The sequence below is a fragment of the Gorilla gorilla genome, chromosome 11 (assembly GCF_029281585.2).
Source record: "Gorilla gorilla gorilla isolate KB3781 chromosome 11, NHGRI_mGorGor1-v2.1_pri, whole genome shotgun sequence".
Taxonomy (NCBI): domain Eukaryota; kingdom Metazoa; phylum Chordata; class Mammalia; order Primates; family Hominidae; genus Gorilla; species Gorilla gorilla.
This window is the reverse complement of record NC_073235.2, coordinates 132,657,193-132,676,978: the sequence shown is the minus strand read 5'-3', so window position 1 is coordinate 132,676,978 and position 19,786 is coordinate 132,657,193. Positions and strand designations below refer to the sequence as shown.

The 19,786-nt window shown below is 43.4% G+C and overlaps 1 protein-coding gene and 1 long non-coding RNA gene across 7 annotated transcripts in view; one reads left to right on the top strand and one right to left on the bottom strand.

Moving 5' to 3' along the window:
• Positions 1–19,786, bottom strand: part of FBXO36 (F-box protein 36) — a 155,901-nt gene that overhangs the window by 112,276 nt on the left and 23,839 nt on the right. The gene's annotated exons all lie outside the window — the stretch shown is intronic.
• Positions 6,965–9,804, top strand: LOC109025963 (uncharacterized). Its single transcript, XR_002004926.3, has 3 exons — positions 6,965–7,012; positions 7,183–7,286; positions 9,577–9,804. It is a non-coding gene; the product is annotated as an uncharacterized lncRNA (long non-coding RNA).

The window sequence follows — 19,786 nt, the reverse complement described above, 5'->3', positions numbered from 1 at the left end:
GCATATAAACAGAACCAAAGACAAAAACCACATGTTTATCTCAATAGATGCAGAAAAGGCCTCTGATAAAATTCAACAGCCCTTCATGCTAAAAACTCTCAATAAATTAGGTATTGATGGGACGTATCTCAAAATAATAACAGCTATTTATGACAAACCCACAGCCAATATCATACTGAATGGGCAAAAACTGGAAGCATTCCCTTTGGAAACTGGCACAAGACAGGGATGCCCTCTCTCACCACTCCTATTCAACATGGTGTTGGTAGTTCTGGCCAGGGAAATCAGGCAGGGGAAAGAAATAAAGGGTATTCAATTAGGAAAAGAGGAAGTCAAATTGTCCCTGTTTGCAGACGACATGATTGTATATCTAGAAAACCCCACTGTCTCAGCCCAAAATCTCCTTAAGCTGATAAGCAACTTCAGCAAAGTCTCAGGATACAAAATCAATGTGCAAAAATCACAAGCATTCTTATACACCAATAACAGACAAACAGAGAGCCAAATCATGGGTGAACGCCCATTCACAATTGCTTCAAAGAGAATAAAATACCTAGGAATCCAACTTGCAAGGGATGTGAAGGACCTCTTCAAGGAGAACTACAAACCACTGCTCAATGAAATAAAAGAGGATACAAACAAATGGAAGAACATTCCATGCTCATGGGTAGGAAGAATCAATATCGTGAAAATGGCCATACTGCCCAAGGTAATTTATAGATTCAATGCCATCCCCATCAAGCTACCAATGACTTTCTTCACAGAACTGGAAAAAACTACTTTAAAGTTCATATGGAACCAAAAAAGAGCTCACATTGCCAAGTCATTCCTAAGCCAAAAGAACAAAGCTGGAGGCATCACGCTACCTGACTTCAAACTACACTACAAGGCTACAGTAACCAAAACAGCATGGTACTGGTACCAAAACAGAGATATAGACCAATGGAACAGAACAAAGCCCTCAGAAATAATACCACAGATCTACAACCACCTGGTCTTTGACAAACCTGACAAAAGAAATGGGGAAAGGATTCCCTATTTAACAAATGGTGCTGGGAAAACTGGCTAGCCATACGTAGAAAGCTGAAACTGGATCCCTTTCTTACACCTTATACAAAAATAAATTCAAGATGGATTAAAGACTTAAATGTTAGACCTAAAACCATAAAAACCCTAGAAGAAAACCTAGGCAATACCATTTCAGGACATAGGCATGGGCAAGGACTTCATTTCTAAAACACGAAAAGCAATGGCAACAAAAGCCAAAATTGACAAATGGGATCTAATTAAACTAAAAAGCTTCTGCACAGCAAAAGAAACTACCATCAGAGTGAACAGGCAACCTACAGAATGGGAGAAAATTTTTGCAATCTACTCATCTGACAGAGGGCTAATATCCAGAATCTACAAAGAACTCAAACAAATTTACAAGAAAAAAACAAACAACCCCATTAACAAGTGGGCGAAGGATATGAACAGACACTTCTCAAAAGAAGGCATTTATGCAGTCAACAGACACAGGAAAAAATGCTCATCATCACTGGCCATCAGAGAAATACAAATCAAAACCACAATGAGATACCATCTCATACCAGTTAGAATGGCGATCATTAAAAAGTCAGGAAACAACAGGTGCTGGAGACAATGTGGAGAAATAGAAACACTTTTACACAGTTGGTGGGACTGTAAACTAGTTCAACCATTGTGGAAGACAGTATGGCGATTCCTCAGGGATCTAGAACTAGAAATACCATTTGACCCAGCCATCCCATTACTGGGTATATACCCAAAGGACTGTAAGTCATGCTGCTATAAAGAAAGACACATGCACATGTATGTTTATTGTGGCACTATTCACAATAGCAAAGACTTGGAACCAACCCAAATGTCCAACAATGATAGATTGGATTAAGAAAATGTGGCACATATACACCGCGGAATACTATGCAGCCATAAAAAATGATGAGTCCATGTCCTTTGTAGGGACATGGATGAAGCTGGAAACCATCATTCTCAGCAAACTATTGCAAGGACAAAAAACCAAACACCGCATGTTCTCACTCATAGGTGGGAACTGAACAATGAGAACACTTGGACACAGGAAGGGGAACATCACACATTGGGGCCTGTTGTGGGGTTGGGGGAGTGGGGAGGGATAGCATTAGGAGATATACCTAATGTAAATGATGAGTTAATGGGTGCAGCACACCAACATGGCACATTTATACATATGTAACAAACCTGCACGTTGTACACATGTACCCTAGAACTTAAAGTATAATAAAAGAATATAAATATATAAAAAAATAAATAAATAGAAAAAAAAGAAAATTCATTCATGCCTCACGCCAGGAAAAAGTGCAAGTAGATCAAAGATCAGCATATAGGCGAGGTGCAGTGGCTCAGCCTGTAACCCCAACACTTTGGGAGGCTGAGGTGGGAACTTGGGCCCAGGGGTTTGAGACCAGCCTGGGCAACATAGTAAGACCCTCATCTCTACAAAAAAAAAAAAAAAAAAGGAAGGAAGAAAGAAAGGGTCTGCGTATTAAAAAATCAGACCATATAAGTCCTAGATGGAAAAAAATGGTGAATTCCTTTAACATATTTCAAACTGTGTCTCAAAATCCAGAAACAATCAAAGAAAGACTGATAAACTCTACTAAATAAACATAAAAACTTATTCCATGGAAAAATCTCCAAAGACCTTTATAGTAGAAATGTTTAAAGCAGCTTAGTTCATCGTAGCTCCAAACTGGAAATAACCAAAACAAACATCAACTGGTAAACGGGTAAGTACATCCATATGACAAAATGTTACTCAACAATAAAAAGAAATACTGATACACGCACCGGGCACGGTGGCTCACGCCTGTAATCCCAGCACTTTGGGAGGCCGAGGCAGAAGGATCACGAGGTCAGGAGTTCGAGACCAGCCTGGCCAACACAGTGAAACCCTGTCTCTACTAAAAATACAAAAAATAATCGGGCGTGGTGGCAGGCGCCTGTAGTCCCAGCTACTCAGGAGGCTGAGGCAGGATAATCGCTTGAACCCGGGAGGTGGAGGCTGTGGTAAGCCAAGATCGCACCAACTGCACTTCAGCCTGGGTGACAGAGCGAGACTCCGTCTCAAAAACAAACAAACAAAAAGAAATACTGATACATGCAATAACAGTTGAATCTCAAAGCATTAAGATAAGTGAAAGAAGCCAGACAGAAAATGCTACGTTCCATACATAACATTCCATTTACGGCATGTTAACAAAGAAAAAACAGAAATCAGATCAATGATAGCAAAGAATTAGGGATGGAAGAGGAAGCTGACCACAAAGAGGTATGAGGACAATTTCAGGTTGATGGAAATAGTCTGTATCTTGATAATGATGGTGGTTATACATTTTTTTAAATTCATGCCACCTGAAAAGAGTGATTTTTACTGTATTAAAAGCATACCTCAAATGTGATTTGAAAACAAAAACCATCAAAACAAAGTAAAAAATAAAACGATAAACTGTGAAAAACATTTGCAATTAATATTACAGACAAACAGGCAATCTCCCTAAAGAGTTTGTATAAAGAGAGAAAATATCAACAAATAGTTCACAGGGAAAAAAAAATTCACAAGTCTCACAGACATATAAAAAGATGCTCAATTTTGCTCATAATAGTAAAGCATATTAAAATCATACTGAAATATTATTTCTCATCCATCCAGACTAGCAAAATCCAAAAGAATAAAAACACACTCCATTTGTAAGGATCTGGGGAAACAGGAACTCACCACTGTGGTACAAAATGTATGGAGGGAAATTTGGCATAATCTAATAAAATTATGGATGCTTTCATCCTGTGACTCAGCAATTCCATTCATAGGATTACATACTACAGACAACAGTGCCACACATAAGAAACACAAAGGATAGGCCGGGAGCGATGGCTCACGCCTGTAATTCCAGCACTTTGGGAGGCCGAGGCGGGTAGATCACAAGGTCAGGAGATCGAGACCATCCTGGTTAACACGGTGAAACCGCATCTCTACTAAAAATACAAAACATTAGCCGGGCATGGTGGCGGGCGCCTGTAGTCCCAGCTACTCGGGAGGCTGAGGCAGGAGAATGGTGTGAACCCACGAGGCGGAGCTTGCCGTGAGCTGAGATCGCGCCACTGCACTCCAGCCTGGGCGACAGAGCGAGACTCCACCTCGAAAAAAAAAAAAAAAAGAAAAAAGAAATGCAAAGGATACATGTATAAGTTTCTTCATTGAGGTATTACTGGCAAAAGCTAAAAAAAACAACCCGGGGGGCCGGGCACGGTCGCTCACACCTGTAATCCCAGCACTTTGGGAGGCCGAGGTGGGCAGATCACGAGGTCAGGAAATCTAAACCATCCTGGCCAATATGGTGAAACCCCATCTCTACTAAAAATACAAAAATTAGCTGGGCGTGGTGGCATGCGCCCGTAGTTCCAGCTACTCAGGAAGCTGAGGCAGGAGAATCGCTTGAACCTGGGAGGCGGAGGTTGCAGTGAGCCGAGATCGCACCACTGCACTCCAGCCTCGTGACAGAGCAAGATGCCGTCTCAAAAATGAAAAAAATAAAATAAAATAGTGTGTGAAAATTGCCAAGAAAATCTTGGGAAAAAAAATTGTGTCTTGCAATATATTAGAAAGTAATATAAGGCTATTATAAATAGCATGGTATTTGTATATAATAAACAAATATATTGGTGGAAGAGTTCACCAGTATCTTCAGGTATATATGGAAAAGGTAGTATTTCAAATTGGGAAGAAAGGATGATTTACTTAATAAATAGTATTAACATGATAAGCCATCCATCTAAAAGGAATAAATTTATTTTTTTTTTTGAGATGGAGTCTCGCTCTGAGGCCCAGGCTGGAGGGCAATGGCAGTGATCTCAGCTCACTGCAACCTCTGCCTCCCAGGTTCCAGCAATTATCCTGTCTCAGCCTCCTGAATAGCTGGGATTACGGTGCCCGCCACCACGCCCAGCTAATTTTTTGTATTTTTAGTAGAGTTGGGGTTTCATCATGTTGGCCAGGCTGGTCTCGAACTCCTGACCTCAGGTGATCTGCCCGCCTTGGCCTCCCAAAGTGCTGGGATTACAGGCATGAGCCACTGCGCCCAGCCTAAAAGGAATACATTTAAACTGCTACCTCCAACGACACTGAAAAATAAATTCTAGGCTGGGTGTTGTGGCTCAACACTTTGGGGTGGCTTGAGGCTAGAAGTTTGAGACCAGCCTGGGCAATGCAGTGCGACCTCATCTCTACAAAAAACTAAAAAGTAAAAATAAAAATTAGCCGGGCATGGCGGCACATGCCTGTAGTCTCAGCTACTAATGAGGCTGAGTCAAGAGGATTGCTTGAGCTCAGGTGTTCGAGGCTGCAGTGAGCTATGACGGCACCAGTGCACTGCTGTGTGGGCGACAGAGTGACACCCTATCCCAACACCACCGCCCCCCGCCCAAAAAAAAAAGACCAGGCATGGTGCCTCACACCTGTAATCCCAGCACTTTGGGAAGCCAAGGTGGCAGGATGGTTTGAGCCTCCGAGTTTGATACCAGCCAGGGTAACACAGCTCACCCCACCTCTACAAAAATAAAAAATTACCCAGGTGTGGTGGCGTGCCCCTGTATGTAGTCCCAGCTCCTCAGGAGGCCGAGGTAGAAGGATCACTTGAGCCCAGGAGGTTGAGACTGCAGTGAGCTATGATCTTACCACTGCACTACAGCCTGGATGACAGAGCGAGACCCCATCTCAAAAATAAATAAATAAAAATAAATAAATAAATAAATTCTAGATGGATATGAGAAATGCCAAAGTAATACTATAATATTTTAATAATAATAAATAATTATAATATCACATTCATTTCAGAAAAGGGTACAGGAAACAGGGATAGCACCCCCACACTAAGAATCATTATGCATGCTTTCAATACCATCCTTATTATCAGGCTGAAACCCTGAAATTAGAACTTTAGAGTTGACTGATTAGAAGCTGTTATTTTAACTCTACACTTCAACAGAGATGGTAGTTATTCATTTTGCTTCCTCTCCTAGGTCTTCAGATCCAGAAATGTAACTTTGGCAGTATTCTTTTTTTTTTTGAGATGGAGTCTAGCTCTGTTGCCTAGGCTGGAGTGCAGTGGGACGATCTCGGCTCACTGCAAGCTCCACCTCCTGGGTTCACGCCATTCTCCTGCCTCAGTCTCCTGAGTAGCTGGGACTACAGGCGCCCATCACCATGCCCAGCTAATTTTTTTGTATTTTTAGTAGAGATGGGGTTTCACCGTGTTAGCCAGGATGGCCTCGATCTCCTGACCTCATGATCCACCCACCTCCGCCTCCCAAAGTGCTGGGATTCCAGGCATGAGCCACCGCACCCAGCCTACTTTGGCAATATTCTTTATAGAAAAATGTTCTATTACAATAAAGCAAACTGGAGAATTCATGATTGCTGTCATTTTCTCCTCACCATGCATAAAGACTTGGATGTTTACACCTCAGACACAATCTCACATTAGGCAGGTTTTCTGAAAGGAAAACTTGCACAAGATTTTGCACAAGGGAAAGAGGATACGTAAGTAAAGTATAAATACCAATGGTCAAAATCTTTCCAAAAGAAAATGAGGGAGGCCATGCTCAGTGGCTCACACCTGTAATCCCAGCACTTTGGGAGACCAACATGGGAAGATCACTTGAGGCCAGGTGTTCAAGACCAGCCTGGGCAAAATAGCAAGATTCCACCTCTTTTTATTAAAAATTAAAAATTATTTTAAAAAAGAAAATGAGGGCAAAATCTAACATGGGTACTTACAATTCAGAAAAAAAAGTCATATAAGCAATAGGAGGCTACAAGATGGATAACCTAAGTGAATGGAATGTCACTGTGTTCTACAGTGTGAAGGAACAAAGGAGACTTTGAGAGCATCCAAGCAGTTTTGGACTTAGAGGGACATTCCGGCCCAAGGACTTACTAACTGGGTGACCTTGGGTGAGTTTCATCATCTGTTTCTTCAGTGTCAAAGAGATAATAATGCGTTGGTCACAATGTTTTGGGAGGATGGAAATGAAATGATACATGTAAACATGCCTAGCACAGTACCAGGAACATTTTTAGTTTCCTCTCCCATTAACTTATTACTGGAATTTGTTTACATACAGGGCGAGAATGTAGTCATAGTTCCCTAAGCTTTATGGGAAGAAGCTCAGATCCACTCTTGCAGCGGGACACCGTGAGACATCACTCCCAAGTGCAGAGGAACGGGGTGAGTCAATGCCACACCAACAATTCTAACACATACTTTATAGAGGCCTGACCCCAAAACACTCAAGGTGTCTGCAGATAAGTGTGCTAAAAATTTCAAAGAAATTCAGAGCCCTCGGCCGGGTGCGGTGGCTCACGCCTGTAATCCCACCACTTTGGGAGGCCAAGGTGGGCAGATCACAAGGTCAGGAGTTCGAGATCAGCCTGGCCAATATGGTGAAACCCCGTCTCTACTAAAAATACAAAAATTAGCCGGGCGTGGTGGCGGGCGCCTGTAGTCCCAGCTACTCGGGAGGCTGACACAGGAAAATTGCTTGAACCCAGGAGGTGGAGGTTGCAGTGAGCTGAGATTGTGCCACTGCACTCCAGCCTGGATGACAGAGTGAGTGAGACTCTGACTCAAAAAAAAAAAAAAAAATATATATATATATATAAAGTCAGAGCTCTCTGTAAACAATAAGAACAAAAAAAATTGTAAAGGTCAAACAGATGGAAGTGAAGTTTTTTTTAAATTTTTTTTTTAAATTTGCATTAGTACAATATTATCTTCCAGAACAAACCTCTGAAAAAATAATACAACCTGGAATCCTGTTTCCAAAACCTTACCAGATATGGGCAGGCAAAGTGACTAAGAAGGTACAAAGCCCCCAAGTGTCTGTGGCTCCACTGTACCAAATTCATCTTGGGATATACCTGACTCTAAGCCTACAAGCTGCTTCTTCAAAAAGTTACTATTTACAACTTGAAGGTGTCTATACTTCTGCTTCTGGTACAAAACTGTAATCTAGTAGTAAAAAAATTTATTTTAAAAATTTTGCCCAAGTTTCTGAGGGCACAGCTGGAAGGAACTCTGTTAGTGTCTAATCTCCTGGCGGGGAATGAGGGAAATGCCAGGTCCAGCTGGTTGAGAAGCTGACAGTTAACTTTGGATCAGACGAACATTTGCTATCAGAGACACAATTTTTCTCTCTCTCGTCCCTTTCTCTCAACAGTGACAGCTTCTTAATTTCTTCTTGTTATTGACTCATTCCCTATTACTGCTTGCTTCAAATGCATCCTCAGGTACAGTCCTATCACTCAGAAAGGGTCACCTCATTATTTTGTGTTGTTTTGGAGACAGTCACACTCTATCGCCCAGGCTGGAGTGCAATGGTGCGATCTCGGCTCACTGCAACCTCCGCATCCCGGGTTCAAGCAATTCTCCTGCCTCAGCTTCCTGAGTAGCTGGGATTACAGGCGCCCGCCACCACGCCAAGCTAATTTTTGTATTTTTAGTAGAGATGCGGTTTCATCATGTTGGCCAGGCTAGTCTCAAACTACCGACCTCAGGCTATTGCCCCCCTTGGCCTCCCAAAGTGCTGGGATTACAGGCATGAGCCACTGTGCCCGGCCTACTTCATAGTTTGATTTCTGTGCCTCCTTCAGTCTCTCTGCATATGTAACGTTTCCCTCTTTACTGTGTGGCTTCCTTTCTTCCTGCTGCGGGATGCCTGCATCTATGCCCTTTTCAGTGCCTATCTGCTAGTGAAAAGAATAACCACTAAAGCACTTGTGTTTCTGGGAATTAAATATTCTAAAATTATTAAACATAACAAAATTGGATATAGTTTTGTGAAATCTTCCTCCACTCCTGTTAGGAACTGAACTGTGTCCCTCCCAAATACGTACTTTGAAGTCCTAACCCCCAGTGTGATAGTATTTGGAGATAAGACTTGTAAGAAGGATATCGAGATTAAATAAAGTCATATGGGTATAATCCTAATTCAATAGGACTGGGGTTCTTAGAATAAGGGGAAGAGACCCCAGGGGTGTTGTTGGGGCTTAGAAAACAATACCCCACCTTATGAGGTTTGGCGCTGAGTGCTTTGAACTAAAGGAGAACTAGTCTCTCTGACCTTTTCCTGCCCTTCTGTCTCTTGTCCCTTTTTCTCTCCCAAAGTGCAGTGAGAGGCATTCTCTGAATTTCCCTTATCTGCCTTGAGATCCTTCAGAAAGAACTCAATTGTCCTGCATCCCCCTCCACAAGAATCCCATCATGTAGGGAGACTGACTTACCACAGGAAAGAAGACCAAAGGTTAACATCAAATATCCGGACAGACTTTGCAACGAGTTGTCACCTGTTCTTCTGGCCCATTCTTTCTCTCCCTCAAATCATTTATGCTCCCCTAAGCTATCTGCATCCCTCCTTCCGTCTCCCCTGTGATGAGAGCATATAAGCTTCTAAATCTCACTGCTTTGCGGATATTTTCTTTCTTGTGATGCCCCTTTTCTATTGTTAATCTGTTTACAGTCAGTTCATTTCATAGACTCAAATTACGGATCCTTCAGAGGGTGATGGGAAAGTTCCCTTTGCCCCGACAATGTGTATGCCCAGAGAAAAGACCATGGCAGGACACAGCAAGAAGTCAGCCATCTGAAAGCCAAGAAGAGAGGCCTCGGCAGAAGCCAAACCTGCCAACACCTTAATCTTGGACTTCCGGTTTCCAGAACTTTGAGAAAATACATTTCTGTTGTTTAAGTCATCGAGTCTGTGGCAGTTTGTTATGGCAGCCTGAGAAAACTAATACAGCTCCCAAAATGATAATTGTAAGAATAGATTTTACTGAGTGGCTACTATGTGACATGTACAGAGTGCTTTGGACTGAATCCCATTTAATCTTTACAACAACCCTAAGAGGTTAATTAGGATTGTGGTGCTGGGATGAATAAAGATGAATAAAGCAAGATGCAAGGAAGTTTAGAAGAACTTGCCCTCAACCATTCACTGCTCAGTGGGACCTGAATCCAGGTCTATTTGGTCCCACAGTCTATAAACCTGTCAAACCTGTTAAACATGTGACCTTATAGGAATGACAGAAAGCCTTAACTTTTTATTGGCCATGATAATGTAGAGAATGAGTGGTGTTCATAATCCATATGATGCCAATCCACAAATTATTTATGTTTGGAATTAGATGGGTTTTGTACTTAAATTTGATAGGAGTTCGAATGGTGTGCTTGAGCAATCATAGTATTTCATTCATTCCACAAACACAGAGGGCATTGTTTTAGGCAAAACAGACAAAACCCCTGACTCCCATGGGGATTCCATTCTTTGATGAGGGAGAGAAAAGGGAGGTAGACAATACATAAAACAAGTAAACATATTTCTCTCTCTTTTTTTTTTTCTGAGACGGGGTCTCACTCTGTTGCCTGGGCTGGAGTGCAGTGGCACAAGCAGGGCTCATGCCAGCCTTGACCTCCTGGATTCAAGTGATCCTACCACCTCAGCCTCCCAAGTAGCTGGGACTACAGGCACGTGCCAGCATGCCCAGCTAATTTTTTATAGAGATAGGGTTTTGCCATATTGCCCAGGCTCAAACAATCTGCCCACCTTAGTCTCCCAAAGTGCTGGGATTACAGGTATAAGCCACCATGCCTGGCCAACATATTTCATAGTGTGTTACTGAAAAATGCTGTGAAGAAAAATAAACAAGGAAAAGATAAAAAGTGCTGGGCAGGGGATGAGGGTTCAATTTTAAATAGGGTGATCAGGCTGGGCATGGTGGCCCACACCTGTAATCCCAACACTTTGGGAGGCCAAGGAAGGCAGATCATTTGAGGTCAGGAGTTCAAGACCAGCCTGATCAACAGGGTGAAACCCCGTCTCTACTAAAAATACAAAAATATTAGCCGGGTGTGGTGGCGCATGTCTGTAGTCCCAGCTACTCGGGAGGCTGAGGCAGGAGAATTGCTTGAACCTGGGAGACAGAGGTTGCAGTGAGCCGAGATGGTGCCACTGTACTCCAGCCTGGGCGATAGAGCGAGACTCTGTCTCAAAAAAAAAAAAAAAACGCCAGGCATGGTGGCTCACGCCTGTAATCCCAGCGCTTTAGGAGGCCGAGGCAGGCGGATCACGAGGTCAGGAGATCGAGACCATCCTGGCTAACACGGTGAAACCCCGTCTCCACTAAAAATACAAAAAATTAGCCAGGCATGATGGCGGGTGCCTGTAGTCCCAGCTACTTGGGAGGCTGACGCAGGAGAATGGCGTGAACCTGGGACGGGGAGCTTGCAGTGAGCTGAGATCGTGCCACTGCACTCCAGCCTGGGTGACAGAGCAAGACTCCCGTCTCAAAAAAAAAAAAAAAACGCCGGGTGCAGTGGCTCATGCCTGTAATCCCAAGCACTTTGGGAGGCCGAAGCGGGCAGATCACTTGAGGTCAGGAGTTTGAGAACAGCCTAGCCAACAGGGCAAAACTCCATCTCTACTAAAAATACAAAAATTAGCAGGTTGTGGTGGCGCATGCCTGTAATCCCAGATACTACGGAGGCTGAGGCAGGAGAATTGCTTGAACCCAGGGGGCGGAGGTTGCAGTGAGCTGAGATCGGGCCATTGCATTCCAGCCTGGGAAGCAGAGTGAGACTCTGTCTCAAAAAAAAAAAAAAAAAAAAAAAAAAAAATTCAAAGGGTTTGTAATGACAGTCGCATCATTCATTTACCTATTGAGTCAACAAAGTTATCAATTAAATAAGGTTGAGTGTGGTAGCTCACACCTATAATCCCAGTACTTTGAGGCCAATGTGGAAAAAGAGCTTGAGGCCAGGAGTTTGAAAGCAGCCTGGGCAGTAAAGCAAGACCCCGTTTCTACAAAAATAAATAAATTAGCTGGCGTGATGGCACATGCCTATAGTCCCAGCTACTTGGAAGGCTGAGGCATATGTGTCCCTTGAGGTGGCAGTTCAAGGCTGCAGTGGGCTGTGATCACGCCACTGCACTCCAACCTAAGCAACAGAATGGACTCTGTCTTTAAAATTTAAAAAAAAAGGAATAATTATGTTGACGTGTAAAAGATGAATCAATGGCTTTCAATACTTTAAATTTTTACTGTTATACTAAGGTAGTACAGGATTCTCATTTCACTAACAAAGATGTGCAAGAAATAAATTTTTCTTGTTCTCCTTTTCCCTCCTCTCTCCTTCCCCTCTTGAAAAAAAAAATCTTTTTTTATTTTTCTTCTCTGAGACAAGATATCATTCTGTCATCCAGGCTGGAGTGCAGTGGCATGATCTCAGCTTACTGCAGCCAGGGCTCAAGTGATCCTCCCAACTCAGCCTCTGAGTAGCTGGGACTACAGGCATGTACCACTATGCTTGGCCAATTTTTTTTTTTTAATTTTTGGTAGAGATGAGGTTTTGCCATATTGCCCAGGCTGGTCTCAAACTCCTGAGCTCAAGCGATCTTCCCACCTTGGCCTCCCAAGGTGCTGAGATTACAGGCAAGAGCCACCACACCTGCCAAGAAATTTTTTTTTCTAACTGAATATTATTTTATTTTTCTTTTCTTTTTTTAATTTTTTGAGAGTCTCACTCTGTTGCCCAGGCTGGAGTGCAATGGCGCAATCTCCGCTCACTGCAACCTCCGCCTCCCGGGTTCAAGCAATTCTCCTGCTTCAGCCTTCCAAGTAGCTGGGATTACAGGCGCCTGCCACCATGTCCAGCTAATTTTTTGTGTTTTTAGTAGAGGTTGGATTTCGCCGTGCTGGCCAGGCTGGTCTCGAACTCCAGACCTCAGGTGATCCACTCGCCTCAGCCTTCCAAAGTGCTGGGATTACAGGAGTGAGCCACCGCACCTGGCCTTTTTCTTTTCAAATAGGCAATACATGCACAGGGCAAAATGAACACAGTAAACAGGGAAAAATATGTCTCTCCATCCCAACCCGAGAAAATGTTTCCTAAAACCAAATATTGGTCACGTTGGCACCTCCCTCACCACTCTGTTGAGTCAAAGTCCAAGTTTCTCAGGAACAGCGGTGAGTTCTCCATGTCATGATCTACTGGCCAGCATTAGGTAAGATGGCGTCAATCCCATCTGTAGTTCGTTATCAGTTGCACAGCTCAAGGCTGCAGGATTCTCCTCCTGGTACCCTCTTGGCAACACTGCCCCACTGGCTGCAGAATAAGGTGCCTAATGGTTCCCTGAGTACTGCAGGAGGCTGGGGGGGCTGGGAGGGTGTCTTAACCTGTCCAGCCACCACCTCCTTTAGCAAACTGCTGGGGATGTGAGGCACTTTAGATTTCTCGGCTGGCTCTCCCATTCATCTGCGGCCCTGTGAGAAAGGTCGGGGTGGAGGTTTGCTCAGCCACTGGTTTACTGACCTTCACTCCCCAACTTGATTGAAAGCTGAGGATGCCTCATGGGAAACAGCAGTATCTAACCTCATTCTCTGAGAATATCTTCTCCCTCTTGCAATCTGAGATGTTTGCTTGATTAGAGAATACAGAGATGGACTCTGCATATTCTAACCATTCTATTATCTGTGTCTTAAACTTTAAGCCTCTACCCAATGTTTGGGCTTTTGAAATTTAAAACTCCTAAACTCTTGCATCTCAAGGTGTTGTCTTGGGAAACTCCCCTAAGGCAAGGAATGAAGAGGATTTAAGGGAGGAAAGCAGAAACTAGAGGGAAAAGAAGAGGAGAAAATTCAAGGGAATGTCCTTCTCCACCAAACCTGAAGTTGTTTGGCCTGCAGTCTGGTTATGATAGTTATAAACTTTCAAACATACAATTTAAAATAAAGCAATGCCTAAAAAAAATTAGATACAGTAATTAAAATAACTTATGAAATGTTCTGTTAGGGAGAAAAAAACATTTTCTTGAAAAAAAGTTTAAATAAAACATTTCATGCAAAATTTTTTTTTCACCAAGTTATAGCCATGACCACAGTGCAAAACTTCGCAAGAGCTTTCGTGTCAATATTTATGAGGTTTCATTCTCAGGCTCAAATGGCCAAAGCATTCCAGGGTCCTTTGTGTTTAAGCTAAATTGGAACTGAGCAAAATCACTTGCAATCACTTGACAGTCATATAATCTAGATCTTTCCTTGTTTCCACTTGCTGACTTCAGTTAAACAAAATTATGGGAGACCATTGTTTTGGCCTGTGCTCCTGCACTAGGCCCCAAGAGAGCAGACCAACTAAAATGGAATCACTTCTTCTAAATGCCCCATCATCCAACTGAAACTTTAAGGGAGAAGATAGATCCCAAAGCAGATCAATTTTCCCTGAAATCAGGAGATTCCAGTCTACCTGAGTAAGCATCAAAAGGAAGTCCTTTCTGCTTTAATGCTTTACAAAAAAGTAGCCTGGGCTGGGCGTGGCGGCTCACGCCTGTAATCCCAGCTCTTTGGGAGGTCAAGGCAGGCAGATTACCTGAGATCAGGAGTTCAAGACCAGCCTGACCAACACGATGAAACCCCATCTCTACTAAAAATACAAAACTTAGCCGGGCATGGTGGCATGTGCCTGTAATCCCAGCTACTTGGGAGGCTGAGACAGGAGAATCACTTGAACCCGGGAGGCGGAGGTTGTAGTGAGCCGAGATCACGCCATTGAAATCCAGCCTGGGCAACAAAAGCGAAACTCCGTCTGAAAAAAAAGAAAAAAAAAAAGTTGCCTGGGCCGGGCGCGGTGGCTCACGCCTGTAATCCTAGCACTTTGGGAGGCTGAGGTGGGTGGATAACGAGGTCAGGATATAGAGACCATCCTAGCTAACAAGGTGAAACCCCGTCTCTACTAAAAATACAAAAAATTAGCCGGGTGTGGTGGCACACACCTGTAGTCTCAGCTACTCGGGAGGCCGAGGCAGGAGAATCGCTTGAACCCAGGAGGCGGAGGTTGCAGTGAGCCAAGATCACAACACTGCACTCCAGCGTGGGCAACAGAGCGAGACTCCGTCTCAAAAATAAAATAAAATAAAATAAAATAATTAGTGGGGCATAATGGCGCATGCCTGTAATCCCAGATACTTGGGAGGCTGAGACAGGAGAATCACTTGAACCCAGAAGACAGTGGTTGCAGTGAGCCAAGATCACCCCACTGCACTCCAGCCTGGGAGGCTGAATGAGACTCTGTCTCAAAAAAAAAAAAAAAAAAAAAGTAGCCTGAAGTAACCTGTGTTAACCAATATGATTTTTTTCCCTATTGTTCTGTTTCCTTGTTTTCCATCCTACAAAACCACTGTTCGGCCATTGCTCAGTGGGAGCTCTCATTCTGTTCTGTGGAAAGGAGGCTGACCTGACTCATGAATTGCGAATAATAGCTAATTAGATCTATGATAAAATTTGTTGTAATGTTGTCTTTTGACATTTCTGACCTTAGACAGAACTTACTTTACCTCCATACCTCACATTCCTCCCTCACTATCCTGCACTCAGCTCTCTCTTTTCCCTTTGGGCTGTGATTTTATTTATTTATTTATTTTTGAGATGGAGTCTTGCTCTGTTGCCCAGTCTGGAGTACCGTGGAGTGATCTCAGCTCACTGCAACCTCCGCCTCCTGGGTTCAAGCGATTCTCCTGCCTCAGCTTCCTGAGTAGCTGGGATTACAGGCATGTGGCATCATGCCCAGCTAATTTTTGTATTTTTAGTAGAGACGGGGTTTCACCATGCTGGCCAGGCTGGTCTCGAACCCCTGACCTCGTGATCCACCCACCTCAGGCTCCCAAAGTGCTGGGATTACAGGCATGAGCCACTGCGCCCGGCCTGGGCTGTGATTTTAAAGCAAGCTCCTGGTCTCACTGCTCGTCAGCTCCCCTGGGCCAGTGTCCCCTGTCCTAGAGCTCAGGGTGGCTGCTGGAGGCACTGAAGCTACATGCTATGATTAATTTTTCCTGAGACAAGTTAATGTAAAATTTCTTCCAGTTGGCTGCCATCTAATGTGTCTCTTGTTTTCCAGAGACAAGTTTTTGTTTTTGTTTTTGTTTTGAGACGGAGTCTCACTCTGTCACCCAGGCTGGAGTGCCCTGGCACGATCTCGGCTCACTGCAAGCTCCACCTCCCAGGTTCACGCCATTCTCCTGCCTCAGCCTCCCGAGTAGCTGGGACTACAGGCGCCCGCCACCACGCCCGGCTAATTTTTGGTATTTTTAGTAGAGTCAGGGTTTCACCGTGTTAGCCAGGATGGTCTCGATCTCCTGACCTCGTGATCCGCCCACCTCGGCCTCCCAAAGTGCTGGGATTACAGGTGTGAGCCACCATGCCTGGCAAAGAATACTGGAATATTTTTATACTTACAGACATCCACCAAGTATTTCTCAGCATCTATATACATATACAGATTAATCTGTGTGTGTGTGTGTGTGTGTATACATTTTACATGAATGGGATAATTCTAAACATGCTTGTCTATAATCTCTTCTTATACTTTAGTGTCACAGACATCTATTCATGTGATGTCTAAATATAGCATCATTATTTTTAGCGGCTTCACCGTGTTCCTTTTTACATAATTTTAATTTACTTAACCAATTTTCTTTGAAGGACTTTTATTTTACTCTTCACCACTCCCTATTTGTGTAATTATTTCCTTAGGGTAAATTCCCTGAGGTGGGATGCCAGAATAAAGGATGTGCACATGTTACACTTGACAAAACATTGCTAAGCTGTCTTTGGGAAGCACATCAGACAGAACTAGGTCCAGTTGAATGAGACAACATCCAAAAGGGTGGCTTATACAGACAGGCATTTATGTAAAAAAAAGAGGCATCCTGAGGCTGGGCGCAGTGGCTCATGCCTGTAATCCCAGCACTTTGGGAGGCCAAGGCGGGCGGATCACGAGGTCAGGAGTTTGAGACCAGCCTGGCCAATATGGTGAAACCCCGTCTCCACTAAAAAATACAAAAATTAGCCGGGTGTGGTGGCCGGCACCTGTAGTCCCAGCTACTAGGGAGGCTGAGGCAGGATAATCAGTTGAACCCGGGAGGCGAAGGCTGCAGTGAGCTGAGATCATGCCACTGCACTCCAGCCTGGGCGACAGAGTGAGACTTCGTCTCAAAAAAATAAAAAATTAAATTAAATTAAAAAAAGAGGCAGTAGGCAGTCCATAACCCAGGGAACCAGGCCCCTTTCCATTTGGGTTTTCCGTCACTTTCAGAATTTGGCTGCTTCTGCGTGGTACCAGATAGCTGCTGAAGTCCTAGCCACAGAATCTGCATTCTAGACAGTAGGAAGGAGGAAGAGATGAAAAGGGTCCAACTCTCACAGACTCTTCTGTGTAGTCACAGTCACCCCTTCCACTGCCATCCCCTTGGCCAGAATTTAGTCACGTGGCTAACTGTAGCTGCAAGGGAGGATGAGAAATGAAGTCTTTTTTTTTTTCTCTAAAGCCCAAGTGTTCGGCTAAAAGTCAGATAATTGTTTACTAAGGAAAAGAGAAAATGGATATTGGGGGCAACTAATGGTTTCTGCCACAGGAAGAATGTACTAATTTACACTCCTTGGGACATCACACAGAGGAAGCCTTTTCCCATGCCTTTACCAACACTGTTTTTTCAGACTGTTCCTGCTCTAAACGCAATTCGTTACTTACAATGAAAAATATTTAACCCAACCTCAAATAACTTGTGTAGATTAGAACACCAATATCAATGATGTACATTTCCCCCCAAAAGTAAAAAGAACATGTAAATGTGGGGACACAAGTGTTCCTCTGCCTTAACTTCTTAAATGTTTATTTTTAAAAACATCATTTTTTTTTTTTTGTAGAGAAAGGGTCTTGTTATGTTACTTAGGCGGCTCTTGAACTCCTGGTCTCAATGAACCTTCTCTCCTGGCCTCCCAAAGTGCTGGGATTAATGACGTGAGCCACCACACCCAGCCTGACTTCTAAATGTTGAAGCTCTGTCCTTAGTGACATCCCTCCTCTGTCTAGGTAATCTAATCCAAATGGTTTTCAGTGCTGCAGAGTCAAAATCTGTATCTTCACTCTTGATGTTGAATCCTACTAAATTATGCAGCTGCTTACTGTGCACACCCACCTGTAATCCACAGGGGCAGTTTATACTCAGCTATAAAAAACTGATCTCATCATCTTCCCTTTGAAACCTACCTAGTCCATTTCCTGTATTCCTTATTTTGGTGGCACTAGTTGAGTCATTCTAGACTCTCTTAGCCTCTATCATCACAAAATATCAACTCCATGACTAAATTCTATTGATTTCACTTCCTTAATATAACTTGACATTCAACTCCGTGGTACTCTAGAGGATCATGAGAAAATCTAATAAGAAAGCTCTCTGCCTCCATGGGCTTGAACTGATCCAAGCAATCTTCTACACAGCAGCCAAAGGCTGCTTACTAAGATGCTGGTGTCGATGTGATCCTTTTTTCTTCCCCATGGCCCAAATCCTTGGGGTGGCATAGAAGGCCAAGGAGTGACCCCTGTCCATCTCTCCTTCAGCATCATCTCATACTAGCCACTGACTATGCCCTACATTTCAGCACATCACTGTACTTCCCAACTATAGTATCACAATTCACTGACTGCTAAAATGAATCCCTCCTGCCTAGAATTATTCCAGCTCCCTACTTCTTTACTCTGTAAAATATAACATTTTTTTGAGATTCATATCATATAATCACAACCTGCATAAAACCCTTCCTGACTTACTTCCTTGCTTTGTGCCATTTTTGTATTCTATACTTGCTTCTTATTGTTATTTATTTACTTTTGAGACAGAGTTTCGCTCTTGTTGTCCAGGCTGGAGTGCAATGGTGTGATCTCGGCTCACTGCAACCTCTGCCTCCCGGGTTCAAGTGATTCTCCTGCCTCAGCCTCCCAAGTAGCTGAGATTACAGGCACCTGCCACCATGCCCAGCTAATTTTTTGTATTTTTAGTAGAGACGGGGTTTCACCATGTTGGCCAGGCTGGTCTGGAACTCCTGACCTTAGGTGATCCACTAGCCTCAGCCTCCCAAAGTGCTAGGATTATAGGCATGAGCCACAGCGCCTGACCTCTATACTTGCTTTTAATCCAACAGCAAATAGGACTAATATTTATTAACGCAACAAATATGTACTGAGTTCACACTGTGCTTGGCATTGTACTAAAAGCTGGATTCATGACCATGTGCAAGCTGAACATTAGGCTCTTACAGTGTTTAGTCTATACAGCTTACATTAGAAGAGGCGAATTTCCATTCACCATCTCTTGTTTGCTAGAAAAGAAATTGTCTCTCCTCTATCAGTCTTTAAGAGATGCTAAGAAACTGATGTTGCCTGTTGCTGATCATGTCAAGAGATATTTTCTTCAATGTCTTGTTGCTTATTCAAGTTTTTACCTTTGCTTTTATGACTGCATGTTGTTGGCTGTCACTATCCAGAGTTAACTGGATGTTTAAGACACAAAAATTTGGCTTATTATTTCCTAAGCTTTCTCCTCTTTTTCAGGCTTTTCACTCCTGAAAAAGGCCAAGTTAAGGGGATTCTTGGCAGAGATGCAGGCAGATCTAACAGGATGAATGACTAGGCAAAGATTGGGGAAAGCGTGTTCCAAGTGGAGGAGTAGCATAAGCAAAGGCTGAATGAAGGATAGAGGTGACAATGGGCGAGTTGAAAAGATAATTTTTACAAGGGGGTAGGACGAGCATAAACTATGCTGCAGAGGCTTAGCTCACAGCACACCTTAAACACAGCAGTGCATCAAGACCTGGCTTGTATCCACCTGGATCATACATGTCCCA